Raw genomic sequence first — 23,217 nt, 5'->3', positions numbered from 1 at the left:
AGGATCTTATAGATAAAGGATTAAAGTGAGGCCATAGCTAGAAAGAGAACCTGATTCCTTTGGTGTCAGGGCTCCAGGACTGAATCTGGTCCATATTCCTCAGTATTCCTTATATTCCCTGGGGAAGGCCCTGGATCACAAGGTACATCTACTCAACACTAACGGTAGAGAAAACAGTTTGTTTGCTTCTGGGGCCAAAATTAAGCAAATTTCTTCAGTTGAATAGACCTAGACATTTCCTACTACAGATTACAGATGGTATTTCTTTTGACCAGCTTGTGACTTATCATGATTGAGATAAAAATCAATTAGCTAACAGTAATGCCCCTAATTTGACCAGTTTCTAGGAAAGCCTTGAAATTATACAATTACTAGCAATCCTTAAGATTACAAATCCCTTAAGAGTAGGTAGCATGTTTTATTTCTCTTTTTGTCTTCCCAGAATTTAACACTGAGTCGTGCACACTGTAAGCATTTAATAAATGTTTTGTTGAATGAATGTGTTAAGAACATATTAAAAAAGGATGACTTAAGAAGGAAACAAATATTTATTAAGTGCCTACTATGTGCCAGGCCCTTTACAAATATTATCTCACTTGATCCTCACAATAAGCCTAGAAAGTAGTTGCTATTATTATCCCCATTTTACAGATGAGAAAATTGAGACAGGTTGTGTGATTTGTCTCACAGCTAGTGCGTGAAGCTGAATTTGAACTCAGGTCTTCCTGACTCTAGGCCCTGCCCTCTATCCAATGTACCACTACCTCTCTTTTATAGGAGAATAAATAGCATAGGATGACAAAGAACCCCAAGTATCTTAATCTCAAATTTGCTTAACTTAACCATAAACAATTGACAGACTTGTGGCATTCACAAAAATTCATGTGTCTCTAAGAAATGATAATGTAGTCACTGAAAATTCTCTTCTGATTAACAAATTTAACTTTTCTGGGATTGAGGTTCTTCATTTATAACAGAAGTTGAACTAATGATCCCCAAGGACCTCTCAGCTCCTGAATCCTGTGGTTGCTCAAAAAATGCTGCCTTTACCCATAATAAAGTCTTTGTTATTAGCCTTAAACATCAGGAAGTATTAGTAAAGAAGAAGCCCTCAAATCTTGGACGCTGCAGGAACGTTACTAGAGAAAGAGAATCATGCAATTACATAATCAGTTACAAAGGACCAATAGTAAGTAAGTTAGTAAGGATTTGGCTCCACAAGTATCTAAGTCATGAATTCTATCTACAACATTCCCATAACATGGTCACAGAGGCCACCTCTACTTTGATGATATGCAGTAAATAAAAACACACTACCTCCCCTGAGACAAGTGATTCCAATTTTTTTGGCTGTGATTGTCAGGAAATTTTTACTTATGTTACCAACCACTCAATCTTTGTTTGAAGCCCTCCAATGACGGGCTACCCACTAACTCCTAACGCAACCAATTCTGCTTCTGGACAACTGCAATTCTTGGTAAATTTTTCTTCACTTGTGGTCCACCAAATCTGCCTCTCTGCGACTTATATATACTTCTGCTGTCTGGGGACAAAGAAAACAAGTCTAATCCCTCTTCCACATGACCACCTTTCAAATATTTGAACACTAGAATCATTCCTACCCCCACCCTCTCACTGAAGCCTTGCCTTTTCTAAGTTAAACACACCCAGTTCCTTCAACTGATCCATGTACAGTGTAGTTTTCAGTCCCCTAACCATCTCGGTATGTTGCTTTTGAAATCCTCGAGATTTTCACTGCCTTTCTAGGATGTGGCATCTAGCCCATAATAAGATCATTGACCTGGAGTGGAGAGTTAAAAATGGCTGAAAAAAATGGTATAAAAATAATTAATTATTATTATTACATGGTAGGAAATGAAGAATATGAGAAAATCAAAGAAACAGGGGAAGATGTTATGAACTAACGCACACTGAGGTGAGCAGAGCCAGAAATCCAGGTGCAGTGACTACAATGTAAAAAACATGACCCAAATCAAAAAACCGAAAAACCAAAGAAGGTCCCAGAGACAAGATAATAAAATACATCTCTCTTCTTGTGGCAGGCGGGTAGGTGGTGGAAAGGAAGGAAGCAAGACCTACCAGGGCAGAATGTTAGTTATGTCGTCAAACGAGGTCATTATACTAGGTGTTTAATTAGCTGTTCTACTTTGTTACCAGGGAGAATTCAGTTGAGTGGGACAAGGGAGGGTTTTTCCCATAAGAAATAACTGTGATTCAGACAAATGGCAGCAAGAAAACATTTTTAAAAATAAAATAAGGGTCCCAGACCTAGACACAATATTCCAAATACTGAACTGACCATGGCAGGGTAGAATGTGGGACTATCACCTCCACTCTTATGGATACTATACTTCTAATAAAATAGGCCAGGATCACGTTAACTTTTCTGGATGTGACATCATTGACTGTTATTAATTAAGCCTGAAGTACAAAAGAACTCTTGGGTCTTTTCCATATGACCTACTTTCTATCAAAGTCTCTCCCAACTATATTTATGCAGTTGATTTTTTGAACCCAAGTGCAAAACAGATTCTATTCTATGCACCATATTTTAGGAAGAAAACTGAAACGCTGAAACAAATCCAAGATGTGAAAAGACAGGAAACCATGCTAGTCAACTCATCATCTTTTTCTTTAAACATGACCTTCTTCAAACTTCCCTATTTCCTACTGAAGGCACCATCAATTTTCTACTGACTAGTCTTTAAGGTTCATAAAGGTTCAGCATTATCCTTGACTCCTCACTCTCCTTCACCCCACATATTCAAGCAGTTGCTAAATCTTGTCATTTCACCTGCACTACATCACTTGCATTTGACTCTTCTTTCTACTCTTATAGGTCTTAGAGGACCTGTTCAGATCCTCATGACCTCTTGCCTAGATTATTGCAATATCTCCCTAAGTAATTTATCTGCTTCAAGTCTTTCCCCACACCAGTTTATCTTCCACAGAGCTGCCAAAATTATTTCCCTAACTGTTGATTTGACCATATCACTTCTGTCCTCAATAAAATCTAGTAGCTCCTTATTGCCTCTTTAGCTTATAAAGCCTTTCACAACCTTGCCTCCCAGTCTTGCCTTCCATGATCGAGCCAAACTGGCCTTCTCACAGTTTCTCAGACGTGGCATTCTATCCCTAGTCTCCATGCCTTTGCATTGCCTTTCCCCTAAGGCCTGAAATGCACTCCCTCCTCCCCTATGATTTATAGACTCCCTCTCTTCCTTCCAGACACAGGTCTTGCACTACCTTCTTTCTATTTGAAGCCTCCCCCAATCCTTCCAATTGCTGGTGCTTTCCGTCACTACACTGTATTTCTTCTCTTCATATTTATTCTGTATATACTTACATGCTGGCTTCCCCTATAGCACATAAACTCCTTGAGAGTTGGGACTATTTAATTCTTTGTATTGAATGCCCACTATCTACTACAGTGCCTGGCATATAGTAAGTACTTAATAAATGCTTGTTAATTGATCTAGAGATTGGTTGAAGGACCTGGAAGTGTTTATGGTTCAGGCAAACTGGCCTGTTTGCTGTTTCTCATACATGACATTCCATTTCCCATCTCTGTGGCTTTGCATAGGCCATATTCCTAAAATGCATTTTCTCCTAACTTCTGCTTCAGAAGCCCTAGCTTCTTTCAAAGCTTAAGTTCAAGTGCCAATTCCTATATGGCATGTCCACGATCCTCTTCCAGCTATTGGTCCTCCACCCAAAATTATCTTGTATTTACTTGTTTCCCCCAACAAAACGCAATATCCTTGATAGAGACTGTTTGAGTTTTGTCTTTGTATCCTTAATGCATGACACAGTACAGGTTATTAATAGACAATAAATCAATCCCTATTGATTGGCTTATTTTGGGGAACACGCTGTTTTCACATACTTAAGATGCTGTTATGTGCATAACGTATTTCAGACTTGTTCTACTTTGCTCCAGAGGACAGAACAAGGAACTACAGGTAGAAGTTTGAAGAGAAGCAGGAGAAGTCTTGTCTCCCTCCAATTTGGGGTACCTCTTCCCTTTCCAAGAATGCCTCAAAAATCATACAACAGCAACCACAGATCAGAAGTCATTACCACAAGGTCTTTCATTAATGGGAGAATCTAGTCCCAGGAGTTGAGCTCTGTGAGAGTTATCTCTTTAGATACTCTGAATTTTGATTTTCTGTTGATCACTTCTGTTCTATACTTCACAAATTTTTACCATTCTCCTTGGTGGAAGACAACAAAAGCAATGTAGTTTGTCAGTTCTACTTTCTCTGTCTTCAGTTATCTTCCCATTCACATCAAGAAGGTATCCTTATTCGATTCAATTCCCTTCCTTGATCATCTTGCTCCTTTCCCTCAAAGCCTATAATACTACCTTTAAAAATAATTTTAGTATTCTCTGCAAGTCTCAGATCATACTTACTCTTCCTGAAACTAGTCTTACAGAGCCTTTTCACATTTTTTTGTAATACCTATCCTTGCTTGCTTCTCTCCTATGAACCCTTTTAATTCAGTGGTCAACTCTCGCTATTCAGCCATACCCATCTCTGAATACATCTCTACCTCTTCATCAGAATCAACTGTAACAGTGTCACCAGAATTCCATTTTTGACAGTGTCTCATCATTCTTTGAGTCAGTTTCCCTTTCAGTCTTAGGCTATGGAGTCCTATCTATCCTATCTTTAAATTCTCTTCAGTCCATGCTTCCAAAGTCTAAGGTGCGTATCAAATTATGCGGCGTTCTCTTTATCTGTTCCAAAATTCTAAGATGTAAAATCAGGGCCTTGTTTCTTTTTCGCCACCCTGACCTTATAATAGGTTACTTCCTTCACCTAAGACAGAAATTACCAGCAAAGCAAGAATTTATCAGTTGCTCTACTTTTAGCAGAGAGATGACACCAGCAGAAATTTGAAATCACAACTATATCCTCCTTTCAATCCTGACAGTCTGTTAACAGGAACTCGTCACTCAATTTCTCCTACTAGTCTAGAAACCTATGCTTTTACCATGATATCCCCGTTTTTTCCATCTGAAAACTTTTCCTGTTCTTTTTTGCCTTCTCTTTTTCTTCCCCATTCATCTACCTGATCCTTTCTTTTCTCATTTCATATGTATGACCTAACAGTACCTGTGGTTGTTTAACTATTTCGTCATTTTGATTGCAATTTTGACAAAAGAAGTTGCAGTTGTAAACCACTGGAGAGATTTGGTGGAGAGGAGAAAGAATAAAGAGAAGCAGTAGAAATAACCTGTCAAATACTATGTCTGCAGTATGGTGTAAAGGGCATTGGTCTTAAAATTAGAAGATCTACATTCAAATTCTAATTTTAAAACCGAGTATTGGCATGACCCTAGGCAAGTCACATTCCTTCTTCCTACCTAAATTCATCCGTCTAATAGTAAGACTTGCATTATCTACACCTCAAAGAGATGATGAGGAAGGAATTTTGTAAATCTCAAACTACTTGATAAATGTGATTTGTTAATATTCCTTTAATAAGGTAAGAGATACCAATTTTGCAAAAGTCTGGAATTCTATTAATGTATACAAGTTTGTAGCTGTATAGCTCCAATTTCTTTTTTTGTCATAAAACTGCAGTGGGGCAAAGGGCAGGAAAGCTGCCAGGTACAAATGGTTACTGGATGACAGAGCTGAGATGTCATATCTGTGGCCTTGCTTTGCTCTAATAATTTAATAGATTAGCTAAAAACAAATCTCAACATCCAATTTGAAGATTTTTGCACTATTCACCCACATGTTAAAGGTCAATTGCGTAACAGCATAGTTTGGTGATACTGTAGTTACAAAATGCATAGATTTAGACATATCAATGGATGGAAAATGTTTACTTTAAAAAGCATAGTTGAAATGTAATTCTTCTACTAAAGCACTACTTTAATGCCTCACCCTGACATGGAGGTGACCCTTGGTATGCAAAGGTAATGTCACTAGAATACAAGTCCTAGCAGATCCTATGAAACTGGAAAGACCTCAAATATGGGCCCACAAGAGACTATATATCTGTTACGCAAGACAGCCTAACTAAATTTGGAAAGGTTGATCATCAATTAAGCCACCAGGCGATTTTCTTTCTTTTTTTTTTTTTTTAGCTTCAGCAACAAACCAATACCTCCTACTAAGGCATGAAATGACTATGATCAGCAGCAGTGGAACAAGTACTCATATGAATGAAATCACAAATTATGTGCTTGAAATAAATAGGTATTGATATAATTACTTTCAAAAACATTTTTCGGTTTTCTCCTCAAAACGAACAACATTATGAACAGGCCAGAATATTATCACTGTCATTTATTCAGTTTATACTGGGGTTGCACTTTAAATTATAGGCATTCCCCTTTGCCCATAACACTGCCTCACAAATAATGTCATTTTGTAAAAACATCATTAATACATTATAAGCAAAGTCTATTCTTAAGGCTCACAATAGCATGCAGTAATAACACAGAACAAGATGGTAGCTCTTTTCCACCTGTCTCCAAGATTCCCTCTGACTGGTTGTACATTCAAGTTTAGCCAGTCAGAAAACAGATGCTGAAGCATGACAAGGCAGAAACAGCAAACCACAAGGAACATATAGCTGGGAGGGTCTCCCCATAATTTAGCCCCTCCAAGGAATCACCCCCTTTCCATAGTTCCTAGCCTGAAATTTGCTGCTTATGTCTAGAGAGCTACATAGGGAAAGAGAATGAAATTCTTACCTATTCCTAGGAGGGTCCAATCTAGTATCAACAGTGCTTGTGAATGGCTCTAAATGGCAGAACTGAAAACTGGGAGTGATGAAAGAAGCAGGGATGGAATAGGCACAAAGTTGTGGAGATGTGACAAGGCCAAATTTATATAAACTGATAGAGAGTAAAGATAGCAGTCACCAAGAAAATAATATAGATAAGGGCAATAATGTACCAAAAAAAAAACCAAAAACAAAAACAAATAACCCAGCACTAAAAGGCAACTGAACTCAGATAACTGTAATCTTGGTCCTGGACAGAGTGTGAAAGATACTTCCTTCCTCTAGGTAGAGGGAAGGGAAGCCCAGAACGTTACATATGCTATCAGACACAGTTGCTTTGATGGTTGCTCTTGTGTTAACTGTCTCTGTGAGAAAAGAAGACTCGATGGGGACAGGGTATAATGGGAAATGACTGACATAAAAAACAAAAGTTGTCATTAAAAGTTTTTTTAAATGGCTATAGAAAGACCCCTTCCAACTCTGTATCTATAAACCTATGAACCAGCACATTACAAACATCTCCCCTACACTAGACCTAGGCTAAGATCATGTATTCATGGCCATCTTTATCCTATATACCAACTTAAGCCCTGAGTCTCTGGGGTAGGACAATGGGAAGCAGGTATTACCATTATAAAAATTATGTAGTCTCAGATCTCTGTACACAGCTTAAAGTTTTATGATCAATTTTGGCTGCATAAAAATATGTATGTCATGTTTACAATACCGTTTTTTGTGGAACTAATTACCTTATGTCATTTTGCCCCTCATGTTTGCACAGATCTAATTAACATACTATAAAGTTATGCTTTTATCCTATCATATATGGCAATGTTCATTATAACATAAAGAAAAGTTCATTTACTCAAGAAACACTAAGTGCCTGTGTACACATAACTGCAGCCAAGCAGTGAAAAAGATAATAAGTTTAGACAGTCCCTGCCCTCATGAAATTCACAGTCTAAAAAAGGATAAGGTATAGCTAGGTGGCTCAGTGGATACAATGTTAGACTGAGAGGCAGGAAGACCTAGGTTCAAATTCTGCCTCAGATACTTAATAGTTGTGTGACTGTGGGCAAGTCAATGAACCTCTCTGAGCCTCAATTTCTTCATCAGTAAAAAAAAAAAAAATTGGGATAATAGCACCTCCTTCCCAAGGTTGTTGTGAGGATCAAATGAAACAACAGATGTAAAGCACTTCACAAAACAAGTGCTATATAAATGCTAGCTATTACTATTAAAACAGACAACTACAATATGGAAATATTACTTGCCAATTAACTTCTCAGGAGACTCAGTTTCCTCACTATAAGATGAGTATAATATTTACACTACCTAGTTGTTACAGGGCTGTTGTGAGAAATGCACTTTGCAAACCTTAAAGTACTATATCAATGGGAGTTTTTGTTACAAATAATAATAACTATAATAGACACTTAATTAGCTGTGTGATCTTGGGCAAGTCACTTAACCAACTGCCTAACCAAAAAAGTAAAAAATAATAATTATTATTATAATTATAATACTATTATTTTACTATTACATGAGTATTAGAGAGAGTTGAGAATAAAACTGCTAAGGGCTAAGGAAAATAGTAATTATCAAAAGGGGGAAATCAAGAAAAGCTTTATGGAAGAAACAGAATTTTCAGTTGAATTTTAGACTATAGGTAAGAATTCAACAGGCAAAGGAAAAAAGGAAAATAATCCAGGCAAAGGGAACAATATGAACAAGGACATAAAGGAGAAAAAATAAAAAGTATGTTCAGGGGCTAAAGAATAGTCAAATTTGGCTGAAGCATAAAATGTATGGAAGGTCAGAAGTAATGTAGTACCAAACTATGAAAGGTCTTGAATGCCAGTCAAAGGAGTTCCAATTTGATTTAATAACTCAAACTGAAGACTTCTGAGCAGAAGTGACATGAACTTGTAGTATATGAGTTCCTTGAGGGCAGGGATTATTTGGTTTCTGTCTCATATATACAGAACCTAGTACAGTGTCTGGCACATCACAGATGCTTAATAAATACTTGATTAATTGAGCAGTCTATGCCTAAAGAAAATTAGTCTGGCATCACTATCTGTAATGCAGGTGAAACCAGAGTCAGGAAAACCTATTAGGAGGCTCTTAACAATAGTCCAGATTATAATAATGGGAAAGAAAAGGGGATGGATGAATTGATAGGATTTGGTAAATTATTAGAAATAAGAGAACAGTGGAGTCAAAGGTAACTCCAAGGCTTCAAACATGAGACTATGTGAACGGTGGTGTCATAGACAGAAACAGAAGAAAAAGCACATTTAAGGGGAACAAAAAAGGATCTTAGAAGAAAATCTAGGATATGGTATTAATAGAATAGGATTTTACTTTTAGGATCACGGCATAAGATACAAAAATGACCAGGAATTGTATATATCTAACAAGGGCCTGGAGACTAGATAATATGATTAAGGTTTTAAACTAAAAGGGAGATTCAAGAAAAGGAGGGAAAAATCATGCTCAAATATAAGTTACTAATAAACCAGATACCAGATAGCAATAAGTATTAAATGGAAATTACCAAAGGTAGACACGTTCAGTAATCCACAGGAAATGATGATGTCAATCAATGATACCTCAGAAATCAACATAGCAATGTACCAAATAGCTCTATTTACATAAAAAACTGTGTATAATCTCATTATATATGCTTGAAACTACATAGGCTACGGCCGATTACTAGAATATGGCTGATTACTAGAAAGAGTACACTTCATTCAAAGGAAAAAGGTAGAAGTGTAGGTGACATGACACTGTATATCAAGATTATAGGATAACAGTTTTAAAGTTGAGAGCTTGGAGCTCATTAGTCCAAACCATACCCCAAAGTGAAATCTCACGATAATATACCTAACAATGGTCATCAATCCTCTGTTTCAAGTCTTCTAAGAAAGAATCACCCACCATTTGTCAAAATAACTCATTCTTTTTTGGGTCATCTCTAACTGTTAAGAAGTTTTCTTTGAAATCAAGTCTAATGTAACATTTTACCCTCTGGTCTTGGTTCTGCCCTCTGGGACCAAACATAACAAGTCTAATCCTTCCTTTATATAACAGTCCTTCATATAAGGTTGTTAACAGTTATGTTCTTCCCAAGTTTTCTCTTCTCCAAGATGAATATCCTCTATTCCTTCAATACCTCCTTCCTCATATGACAAAGACTAAGGGCCATTCACTAACCTGGTTTTCTTCCCTTGCTCTCCAGTTTATCAATATCCTTAAATTGTGAGGCTAAAACTGATACTTTAGATGAGATCAGATCAAGGCAAATAACAAGACTACCACCTCCTTATTCCTGGAAGCTAAACCTTTCTTAATGCATCTCAGCATCAAATTAGCTTTTTAGATGCCATATAACACTTCTCACTTGATGAACCTGCAGTCAACTAAAACTTACAACTCTTTCTTTGTACTGCTATCTAGCCACACCTTTCCCATCTTGCACTTGTGAAGCTGATTTTTTATATCCAAGAGCAAAACTTTACATTTATTCCAAATGAATTTCATCTTGTTAGATTCAGCCCAATGTTTTAGCTACTCAAGATCTTTCTGCATCTTCTCTGTCATCTGGTATGCTACCTATCCCTCAGCTTGGGGCTATCTGCTTAATGAGCATGCCATCCACTAAAGGATTGCGAAAGATAAAATGGACAATACTGATCACACAAAATACCCCCCCCCCAAAAAAAATCAATGCCATTAAAATTTGAAAGGAAACAGTTAATTGGGAAAAAAAAATCTTTGAAGAAAGTTTATCTGATAAAGGTCTGATATCTAAGACGCTTAAGGAACTGATTCAAATATGTAAGAACAAGAGCCATTTCTCAATAGATAAAAAGTCAAATAATATAAAGAGACAGTTTTCAGAGGAAGAAAGGTTGAGCTTTCAACAGTGTTTGAAAAAAATGTTCCAAATCACTAATAACCTGAGAAACACACATTAAAACAACTCTAGGTTTTTCTCTCACAACTATCAGACTGGCAAAGATGACAAAAAAGAAAATGACAGTTGTTGGAAAGACTTCAGGAGGACAAGCACATCAATACATTGTTGGTGGAGTTGTGAACTAGTCCAGCCATTCTGGAAAGTAATTTTGGCATAGGCCCCTAAAGTCACTAACCTATGTGACCTAGCAATACTACAAGTAGGTCCATACCTCAAAGAGACTGAAAAAAAAATAAAATATTATTTAAAAAAAAAAGGTATAGGACTTGGACTCAGAAGACCTGATTTCGAATCCTCTCTGCCATTGATTAATTGTGTGACCCAGAACTGGACACCATACTCCAAAGTGTCTAACCAGTGTAGAGTAGAAGAGTATTATCATTTCTCTTGTTATGAAAATTGCACCTCTATTAATATGTAACCTGCAATCATTTTAATTTTTTTGGCTGCCATTTCACAAAGATAATATGTTGAATAGAGTCTACTAACACACATCTTTTTCACATAAACTGTTATCCAGCTCGTACCTCCCCCATTTTATATTTAATGCAGTCATTTTCCTAATCCACGTGTAGACTTTACATTTATGCCTATTAAATTTATGTCATTAGATGAATCCACCATTTTAGTTTGTGAAGATCTCTGCTGATCTAGTATGTTACCTCTCTCCTAGAAAATTTTAGAGGCATGCCATCTCTACTCCTGTAACCTACGAAAAAAGAACTAGAACAAAATGTGTATTTGGCTTGAAGACTAGAAGACTTGGGCAGGGAGCAAGTTAGGGGATATCTGAAGAGTTTTCATGTAGACTTGACAGGTTTAGATATGTTCTCCTTGGCCTCAGAGGGCAGCACTGGGAGGACTGAGTGGAAATTGTAGAAATTAGGTTATTATGCTTGATATAAGGATGAAACTGTTTAACATTCAAAACTATCTGGAAATGAAATGAGCAGTGAGCAGTGAGATAAAGGAATTATAAAAATGTATGATCCAGCTGCACTGGCCTACTTGCTATTCTTTGCATAAATACTCCATCTCCTATTTTCATGCATTTTACAGGCTATCTCCCATGCCTGAAATGCTGTCCACCTCCTCACCTCCACTTCATAGCTTCTATGTGTACCTTCAAGACTAACTTCAACCCTACCTTCTTTGGGGGTACTTTTCTTGCTATCTACTGCTTACTGCCTTCCCCTGAGGTCACTTTCTATCTACTCTATATATAATTTGTATATATGTAAATATTTGCATGTTGTGTCTCTCATTAGAATGGGAGCTTCTTGAAGGCAGGAACTGTCTTTTGCCTTTTTCTGTATTCCCAGTGCTTAGCATAATGCCTGGTACACAGTAAGTGCTTAATAAATACGTGTTAAAAATGTAAGTTAAACATTACAAAGCCAAAGACAAGTCCTCAAGACACCCTATGAAAGATATCCCTCTAGGTTCACACTGATTCATTAATCACTACTTTTTTTGCATAATCATTCAAGCAGTATCTTCTAATCATAATCTCTCAAATACCTTGAGTCAGTTCCAAAATTCAATCATCAACTGATCCTGTAGGTCTATTTTTCTCCCAAGAGTTCTATTCTCCAGATCCATTATAACTCAGATTTCTCAAGCTGATACCTTGTCACAAAAATTCATGTTTGGAAGCCCTTAAGTAAAAGCCTCTAACCCAGACAATCCAAAGGATCAAGAACACTGTACTTATCCTACCACAGTAAGAGACAGTAGTATTATGCTACAGTAACAGGGTAATTTCATTCAGATTCACCTGACCTCATTAGGCAAAGACCTGACTCCCTCCTCAGAAGGGGAATTTATATGAGATCATAGTATTGGAAAGGAGAAGGGGAATCCATCTGAGATCATAGTATTGAAAAGGATCTTAAGAGTCTCTTGCAACAACACTGTATTAAATCTGGAAAAACTGAGGCCCACAATTTGAAATCAGGTCCTTAGACTCCAAATTGAGTTCTCTTTTCCTCCACATCAAACTGCCTCCTTTTTTTTTACAAGTGGATTCCACTTGTATGTGTCTCATAAGGCAAAACAGGTGGTGACTCTGTTGTAGAAAGCAGTCAGTCACATGGGAAAATGTAGGACAGATTTTTGGGGGTTCTGGGTCTAGTATCATGTAAGTCACTAAAATCAGTTTTGTGCAACCTATATCCAGGCCAAGGACTGCTTTGGAAAACTTAAAAGAGTGCTGCAATCCTTCAGTATAACACTGTGACCTTAGTCCTCAGTAGCCCCTTCCTTCATTGCAAATCTAGACTCATCCCAGGGACAGGACATCATTACATGGTAGTGGTGGATGTAATCTATTTGCTTCCTTCTGCCATATGTCCACTCCTACCTGCCTACCTGGAGGCAGTACAAAAGTTCCTCTCAGAAAGAGCCTAGCTTCTTCCTGGCCTACGCATTTATCTTATGCTTAAATGAACCTAATTTCCCTTTTTTGGTCAACACTCTTCTCCATATTGTATGCCAAGAGCCACTTTTTCTCCTGTGTCTCATCCCCAAAGCAATGGCCAAATGGAAGAGAACCAGACTTCCATTATATTAGTTACCATCAAGATAACTGGCTTGTCTTAACAGTAAATAAAAAAATTCTGCTTTAACAACACCTTTACCACCTCTATTCAGAATACATCAACTCGGAGTTCTATCCTTGGCTTTTCTAACCCTTCCCCTCACTGTATGGGCAGTCTGAAACAGTTAAAAGCTACTTAGCCAGATATACAAACTATCCCAGAGGTTGCATTCCCCATCAGCCATCACCCAATCCCAAGAAAATTCCTGCAATATGGTAATCAAACTTGGCTACTGGCCTGAAACCTCTGTGCTTACTAACCCTCCCCTAAAAGAGATGTCAGAAACACTTGGTTCTTCAATATAAAGAAACTAGTGAGTTTGATGGTCTTTTGACTAAAGCTCCCTAACAATGTCTCTCAATCAGGCAGTCAGACAACAAGTATTTGTTACCTGTGTGCCAGGAACTGTGCTAACTTCTAGGGATATAAAGAAAGGCAAAAGCAAAAACAAAACCTACATAGTACCTACTCTCAAGAAGCATCTATCCTAATGGAAACAACATGTAAAAATTTAGGTACATACAAGATATATACAGAATATAAGAAGGTAATCTTAAAAGAGAAGGCATGAGCAGCAGGAGAAATCAGGAAAGGCCCCTCCCACAGAAAATGAAATGTGAGCTGAGTCATGAAGGAAAGCAGGGAAACTAAGGCGCTCTTATGAGAGGGCAGAACATTTCAGGCATAAAGGACAACCAGTGCAAAGACAGAGACAGAGATGTGTATCTGCCTAGTTTTCTCCTAGTCACTGCTTTGGATCTAGGTCTTTAACAACACCCTCCCAATGCCATGATCTCCTCTCCAGTAACAACTAATGGTTAGGGAAGGACTGGCCTCCCAGCAATGACAGGGCTACCTTTAGTACTTGGAAAGGCTATGCACTGGACAAGCATAAGTGGGAGTCCACTAAGAACCTTGACCAAACCTAATACATGTCTTCTATTTTTAGTATCTGCATAAACTGTGACAGCCAGTGGAGACCCACAGAAACTAGAGGATGATGTCCAGGCTTCACTGCTAACACAATTTTGGAGTATTAGCAGAAGCACAGATGATCAAAGGCCACGAATGTACATAAGAATGACCTATAGGTCCCTTGAGTCCTCAGCATGTAAATTTAGTTTATCAGCTATGATAACTCATAGTTCCTGTAAAACTGATCTTGCCTTATCTGACCCTAACCATTCTTTGTTGAAAATGCAGCAATCATATTCCCATCCGATGGATTTCTGTCCCCAGTGAAACCACTGCTTCAGTGAAAACTGTTGGTACCTGTTATACTGCCCTATGCTGCACAAGTATTGCCCCTAATCCCACAATACTGGGAAGCTGACCTTAATAATTTTATTAAATGAGAATGGGAAAGTAGAAGAAAGGCAGAACTACCCCTGGACTCTTTGAACTCTTCCTTTAGGGAGACTATTATCTTATATCTCTAACATATAATTTTTCTAACACATTATAGAGTTCATACATGTATGTGTATATATATATGTATTTAGATAAACATGTAGTTAGAAATATATAGTTAGGAACACATACTTTTAACTACACATATATCCAACATTATTACAGTAATAGTATATATATATATATATATATATATACACACACATATATATATATAAATATTAGTCCTAGAGTGAAAATCCTTACCACTATTACAAACTATGGATAACTGTGGAACGTCTGAGTATGACTGCAAAATTTGTGATAAAAATAAAATTTCCCTGCTTCTATCAAGAAGGGGTGTTAAGTCTACCACAAAAACTATGACACAAAAGTGCTATTCCAGATCTGACCCAGATTATCTGCAAAAGCTCAAAGAAACTACTTGCCTGTGCATTTGCAGTCCCTAAACTCCAAAGCATAACATTTACATAATTTACCAGGGGTCATAAGGATTAAAGTTTAATTACTTTCAAGTTAAAAGTTATCAGTATTAATAAAGTCAAACAAGGTGAACTCTTTTATTTGAGGGAAAAGGTGAAAGTGGATCTTTCATAAACTACTGAACAAATTCCTGTCTTGCATATTGTAGGAACTTAAAAAATGTTTGCTAAATTACTGTAGTTTTGGTAGTTGTATTAAAGTATTTTGTAAAATATACTGAACAACATTGTTTGTAATGCCTAATTAACTAATACCTCCTAAAGAAGTCAGTGAATTAACAGATTAAGTCAAATTCTGGTAATATGTAACAAAAAATTTTCAAAATTGATTTTTAAAAAAAGCTTATATACTTTATTAAATATTAGGTAACTGTAAGAGAAATAAAACAGCAACAAGCTTTAGTTTAATCTCTCGCTATCAGGGTATACATTTTGAGGGACTCTGGGATTTTATTCTCCAGCTGTTCATTTTTAAAGTATTCTTAATGTGTAAGCACAAGCACAATAAAATTTGATTAAATCTATTTGTATCTGCATCAAGATCTCAATAGTATAAGATATATTTTAAGTATATTTTAAAGTAATAGTATATTTTAAAATCAAGTAGCCATATCTTCACTGCTTTTAAAATATAGTTTTAATTACATACCAGCTTTGTGAACTTTGAAAGACTTGATCACCTGCAGTATTAATTTCCCTAGAGTATAAATTAAGTATAGAAATATCTAACATTCCCATTCCAAAACCAAGGAACACATACTTGCCACATTTTCTCCAGTACTCTATCCTTTGAAGAAGCGGGGAATGCCTTCCGGTTAGAGGAGTTTAGCTCAAGCCATTACTAACTACAAACGACAAATTAGCCATGCACCTTTTCCTACAAAGAGAATAAAGACAGTTAGGTCCTGATATATTTCAAGTATGTTTTTCATTCATGTAAGGTTATATATAGGACTTAGCAAAACTTTACAGGAGAGGTCCAGGCTTTTGTTAAAAAGAAACAGACCTTTTAAATTTCCTCATGAAAAATTTCAAAACAATCATCTATAAGGCCAAAACTAACATTAGAATAATGGGTACACACTGTTTACAAATGTATTTATAAGATTATACAATAAACTGATACAAAGCCACCAAAAAAAATTTCTATTATGATAAATTTTCCATAATGTGAATATTCTTGTAGGTAAGCAGTCATTTTCAAACTTTCAAAGTTGTTTGTTACATGTTATTTGTATAGTATAATTTTGAAAATTAAGATGCAAAGATTAACTTTTTAAAAATCTGGGTAGAATTTTAAAATTGAAAAATAACTTTGGTGTAATAGTAAAACACTGGATTTGGAATCACTGGACCTGGTTTCAAATCCTAATCCTGCTTCTTCTTACCTGTTTGGACTTAGCTTTTGTGGGTCTATCTTCCCATAAGTAAAAAACCAGATTATCAACAAAGTTTCTAAAAACTATGATCCTATGACTCTTTGCTAAAATTGAATATAGCATGTTTAAACTATGATTTTGGAAGTGTGTATATTTAGACTTAAACATGCCAATAGTTTTACCCTAACACACCAATGTGCATTATTTTAAAGTGAAATTGTTGTTGTTGTTGTTGTTGTTTTTATTAGTGCTAAATCATATAAACCAATAGTCCAAGTTAAACAGTAAACCAGTGGTACCCAATAATATCTCGTACAATGGCAGATGGTGACAGTCTGTTTTAAGGAAACCATCTATTTATTTCGGCTAGAAAACTAGTAGCAAATATCTTTACAATGATCACATCTTAAAATGCAGCATCCAAACATTTGTTGGTTGAGCATTATCATCATTCCATCCAATAAACTGGAAATTTTTTCTCAGAAAAGCAAAAGATATGTTTCCAAAAATATGGTGTATAACCAGAATATTTAAAATTTCAGGGGAATATAATGAATATTTCAAGTGATTTTCTCACTCTCAAAATAATTAAAAAATTATATTTTAAAGTGTATATAATGTTGGATTTATTTTTCATATGTAAGTCAGAGCTCTATCATAAATAGCAAGATAATTTTCCAAGATACATAATTTGTGCTTGTCAGGGAGCTTCCTCAGATATAGCAAACAAGTCTACCCAAGGCTTTTTTCAAGTTATATAATATAATATAATATAATATAATATATACTATTATATAATATAATATATAATGACATAATTTGTGCTTGTCAGGGAGCTTCCTCAGATATAGCAAACAAGTCTACCCAAGGCTTTTTTCAAGTTATATAATGACAATGCTATTCATAATTCTTACTATATATCTTTCTGAACAGCATTTAATACTGATACTTAAGAACTGTGTTGCACTCAGGAGAAAATAAATAGCATTTCCTGGTAGGTCCAGTGGATTAAATTTTTGCCTATGACTGGAATTCTACAGATTCCATTTGGTACCCTGTTGTTGATACTCTTTAGCCTTCATCAGGATATGAACTAGAGATATTGATGGAAACAGTTGCCAAATTTTAAATGTATTCCAAAATGAATAATTGATATTGCAGAAAATCAGTGCCCTATTAGATTATGCTTTCAAATTGCACAGCATTTGCAAAATGCTTCACGGAACAAGAGGATGATTTAAAAAAGGGTGAAGATGCTAAGGTAAATTTTTATGGACAAGTTTACACAGGTTCAAAATGTAGGTTTTGTTTAGATTTTTTTTAAATACTTTGAATGATAAAAATGATTAGAGCTATCTGATATTACACTGATTCCTAAAACTAGCACCAATAATGCATTTTAGAACATCTCCTACTAAATTAGTAAAGTAAATTTTTAAAAGGTGCTTTAAGATTTCTAAAAATTTAGTCATCTTTTTAATACATTTGAGAAAGTTTAAAAAAAAAAAACAACCACCTAAAAATGGAGTGTTTTTTGATGTCTAACAAATGGATTTTAAGGATAGGAATTAATTGCACCATTCCCATTTACATGAACAGCATTTTAGAACTGTAATGGATGTTAGAGATCATGTTATTTAACCTACTAAATTGAGGTTACATTGACTATGGAAGTCTGTGATTTCCAGAGTGTTTATATAATGAGTCTAAAAGTTCTCTGAATAACCCAAAAAGATGCTTCTTAAGTTTGCTGAAAATATGTACCATACATAAATGAATCAGTGGTCAAGCAAATCTTGTTTTCCATTTCATGTTATTACCACATAAACAATGTTACATCCAGTCAGCTTTAGCAAGTAGATACTAATGGATAATTATTTCCTCAGTGAAATACAGAAGTTATTCTGCACTCCCTTCCTTTTTCTTGAAATGCACATTTTCTCTACAGCTTTTTAAGCGTCATCTTACAAAACTAACAAGGAATTTCATCTGACTATCTTAGCAATAACGAGGAGAAAATATTCTGAATTTTTAAATTTTTTATTATTGTTTTGTTTAGGTATGGGTCATATTTTCTGAAAACTTTTAAGAGGCCCTGTTGGGTTATACAAAGAACTTCAAAGGAGTACATCTGGGATGGAGCAAAATACACAGAGACAAGGAAAGTAGTTAGAGACAACAGTACCATCCCACAATCCCTTGTCCCAATAACCAAAGTCGAGGGGAAAAACCACAGGAGAAAAAAAAAATAGAGAGAACCAAAATGCCACATATGAAATGGCTCTGATGCCAAACTTTAATAAACATGTTAAAGCATTAATGATTTTCAAGACAAGTGCAAATATATCATAGTATAAGAACATACAACCATAATATTTTCCCCAAATAATACTATTTCTTTGACTTTGAAAGGCTTAGATTTATCATGGTATCCTTTAAGCAATTTGAAATTAAATATATTCAAAATTATGAACATATATAGCTCTTTTCCAAGTCATATATCACATTAGTCCAGAGGCACTGAAAACTTGGATAAAACAACACTGTGCTTTTTTTTTTTAAACAGAAGCTGATTTAGGATATTTGAGTTTTACAAAACTGATTTTATTCCCTCAATCACACTGTAAAATATACAAAATGCAACTAAGATTACATTTCCCTAAAAAACAAAAAAGCTATCACATACAAATTGATACCCTATTTATTTTTCAAATAATTAGCTGTGTAAAATATGGAGATCTCCAGGAGAAATTCTATTTCTATCCTATTAAATCAGTTGCTTTAGTTATGCAAACCTAAGTATTCATGACTGCATAAATATAAGTAAACCAACAATCACAAGAAAACCTCTATTAGTATCTTACAGAAGTATCTACTCTCATTTGAAGTCTCATAGCATACTCTTGACAATGAAACTGAATTTACAAAAATTCTGACATAAAATTGTATATTAACTTCTTTGATTTTAAGGAAAATCAGAAATTCAACAGTAAATGTGATGCACTTTTACAATGCATCTCACAGTGCTGAAGGATACTTCTAATACTGAAATGAAGATTGTCCTAATCATAAAATACTAGCTTTTAAAACAGACTAACCACCTTTAGCCTAAAATTTTTAGCACTTCCCAAATTCAAGTAAAGTGTTTTATTCCAAATCCCAAATAAACCCTGAAACTTTCATTGTGGTTTCAACAATATGTTAAGTAACTAATTTACTGATAACCAGAGAACAACAATGTACCAGCACTATCGTTTGAGTAAAGCACTTGTTCTAAACTTTACTTATAATAAAAGTTATTTCTCTGTATTTCTCCTTTTTACACTAATACAATAAAGTATAAAAATAAAACTTTAAAACACTTTGCTTTCACATGTTAAAGTAAAATATGTAATAAAGGGGAAAAATACCCAATATAATCCATCATTTGTGAACTATTATATTAACAAAACTGAAAATTTCTCTATTTTGAATGTATATCTTTTAGACTTTTGATGAAAATGTTAAATATAAAATAACTGTTCCATTATTAATAAATTAGAATAATGGCCCCCAAATCTAATGAAATGCTAACGTTCAGCTACAACAGGAAGAAGTCTATTAATGAGTGTTCCATGTCACAATCACATTTGCATTTTCAGCATTAGCATATTTTCATACCATCTGGCAATGGTGCTACTATTGGTCTGCCCATCTTAATCTGTTAAGAACCGAATGTTAAACTAGAGCTATATGAACCTTTCCAAAACTGAAGAATAGAACACACACACAATGTTTTTGAAAACTCTGCAATTATGAATTGTTCCATAATAATATTTGAAATTTATAAAGGTACTTTTAATGTAAGAACTCAAAAGCTCTTGTAAATGGAGAACAGTTTAAGAAATCTGCATGAATCACAGCTGGCATGAGCTACTGATTCCTCAGCTTCATTCCCTCCTTGTTTTCTTTTTTCATTTTAATTATATTTAAAGCATTTGGTGAGATTGCTTATATAGAAAAGAAACTGATGAATGAAATAGTATTTTATATTTAAAGGATTCATAAAACTTAATTCTTGTTTTATATACACATTTGCTTAACCCTGAAAAAGCAGGGAGAAAGGGAAGAACAGAACATGGAGTGAAGAAATCAGTTGAATGCCCTTTCTTTTTCATTTCATTAACTCATAATTGCCTTTGACAGCCCATATACAATTCTTTAGTTTAACATCAGTAATATAATTACTATTTAAGAAATCAAGTGTCTAGATTAATATATTACCACTATCATTCAATATCTGCTCATCCTCACCTCCAGCCAAACAGTTTGTGAATAATTCTCTTTGAAAAAAGACATCTCATCCTTCTGGAAATAATGTAACACTATCAGTGGATTTGAGCAGGAAGTGAAAAGGGTAGAAAACACAAAAACATACCAAATAGATCTAAAAACACCAAACAAAAAAGCAAATACATATCAACCATTCCTGAGGTTGCCTGCAAGAAGCTTCTTTCTCCACAAAGAAATAAGCCACTTACTTCTTGTCTCATTCTCTTTTTTGGCCCCAAATGAGACTTTCTTCCAGTGAACTTCAGGATTCCTAATCCTGATATTTATACAAACATATATGTTAACTCAATGACTACTGAATTTTACTCTTTAAGTAGTTCTTCCTTCACAGGAAGCATTCACACAGGAACTCTTCAAGTTGCTTTTTTCCATCTTCACTGTCTTAAATGTTTCCATTCTCAACTCATAAAATCCCCCACTTCAAAAATCTCCCCACACTACTCCACCACAAGGACTTAAGTTTAATTCTTCCTTCACCGTCACCCATCTCCCCAAGGAGCTTAATTTCTTTCTTCTATATTCCTGAGAAAACTAGTGTCTTTGTTGGGGATAAAGGTGTAGTTTACAGTTCTATTAACACCTGCCCTTCTCCCCAATAATTTTTTCATTCTTATCAGCCCAGTCCTAACATTGTACATTCTTCTAACAACTTTTGCATCTTCAACCAGACTCTCACTAAATACATATTCCTAAAGAACAAACTGTCTTCTAAAGAACAAACTGGATAAGCAGTGTTCCCGTGACTTCCTTTAAGGAGGGCTGAATTATTTTTTACCAGTGCCCTTCATTTTCTCTGCCCTGAGATTCCAGTCTTTCCTTCACTAAGACCCCAAGTCTTAACACAGGTCTAGCTAATACAGGTCTGACATTCAGAAATCAAGGCTTAGTACTTCATTGACATCTTTTCCTCAAGACCTTAAATCTTCGGTCTATGTGACCCCACCCCACCCCCAGGAGAAGAAAATAAACATTGCCCTCAAATGCCGAAACACTCCAGGATATGGAAGGAAGCCCTGCCCTTTTCTAACTCTCCTGTCACCCCAGGAAGATGGGGGTTCTGTCTTCCCCTCACTTTTCCTGCCCTGTCCCCTCCATACCCCTATCAGGGAAGGAGATTCTGCCCTCCCATCAGTCTTCATCCTCTTCCCAAAAGGATATATCCCCTCTCCATCCTCTCAATGACACCCAGAAAACCTGGAGGGAGATTCTGTCCTTCCCTCACCTTCTCCCCTGGTCCTAACATCCCCAGTGGGAGGGAAAGTAGGCTGTGTATTTTCCCCACACTCCTCCTCTCCAGTATCTCAGGGTAAGGAAAGATAGAGGCTCCGTCCTCTCTTTCACACTCCCCCAGCATCTCCAGGGAGGGAAAAAGACTGTGTCCTACTCTCACCCTCCTCCCTATCATCCCAGAGAAGAGGAGGCACTCATCTCACTCCTCATCACCCCCGGGGAGGGCAGGAGGCCCTCTCCTCACCCTCCTCCCTGTCACCCCCCGGGGAGGGCAAGAGGCTCCGTCCTCTCCACACCCTCCTCCCTGTCACCCCTGGGGAGGGCAAGAGGCTCCGTCCTCTCCACACCCTCCTCCCTGTCACCCCCGGGGAGGGCAGGAGGCTCCGTCCTCTCCACATCCTCCTCCCTGTCACCCCTGGGGAGGGAAAGAGGCTCAGTCCTCCCCTCACGATCCTCCCTGTCACCCCCAAGACGAGGGGAAGGCTCTGCCCTCCCCGCCCCGGGCGGCCGGGCCTCGAGCCTCCTCCCGCTAACTCCGAGGACGGTGGTTTTCTCTCCTTCTCCAGGAGCCCCCCGCAGCCCCAAGGGGTGAGTACTAAGAAGAATGGCCATTGCCCAGGGGTGGGGTGGGCAGGCGGCCCGCGCCCTCCGCACTAGCGCCGCTACCTGGAGGGGCCGCTGCCGCCTCGGTGCTCTGGTCCCCCGCCGTAGCCGCCGCCGCCGCCGCCGCCGCGGGCTCGGCTCTCCTCACGGCCCCGCTGCCGCCGCCATCTTGCATTTCAAACCAGCTGCACTTTTCAGGGAGTCAACTCTGACCTGTGAACTCTAAACCCGGAACCATTCTGCGGGCCAGAGCGGGACCTCACATACTCCTGGGGCCCCGCCAGCCCCAGCGCCCCCCGCGGCCCCCGAGGGGAGGGAGCACGGGGAAGGAGTGGGGCACTGAGTTCGTGGTCGTGGGGCTCAAGACGCGGCGTGCAAGCGCGCGCAGAGATGCCGGCTGGCGGCCCGAGGGAGGACCCGCGCGCCGC

The 23,217-nt window shown here is 37.0% G+C and overlaps 1 protein-coding gene across 3 annotated transcripts in view; it reads right to left on the bottom strand.

The window, feature by feature from the left end:
• ZHX1 (zinc fingers and homeoboxes 1) overlaps nt 1–22,904 on the bottom strand; it is a 40,119-nt gene extending 17,215 nt beyond the window's left edge. For all 3 annotated transcript variants that reach the window (XM_027854012.1, XM_027854011.1, XM_027854013.1), the window contains exons 1-2: nt 22,853–22,904; nt 16,006–16,122 (exon numbers count right to left, since the gene is read on the bottom strand). The gene's annotated coding sequence lies outside the window, so the exon portion shown is untranslated. The remainder of the gene's footprint in view (nt 1–16,005; nt 16,123–22,852) is intronic.
• Nucleotides 22,905–23,217: the final 313 nt, after the last annotated feature.

This window comes from Vombatus ursinus, unplaced genomic scaffold, assembly GCF_900497805.2.
Source record: "Vombatus ursinus unplaced genomic scaffold, bare-nosed wombat genome assembly UNPS02010284.1, whole genome shotgun sequence".
Lineage (NCBI taxonomy): Eukaryota > Metazoa > Chordata > Mammalia > Diprotodontia > Vombatidae > Vombatus > Vombatus ursinus.
Note: the sequence above shows the minus strand (reverse complement) of the source record. Positions and strands in the feature narration are given on the sequence as shown.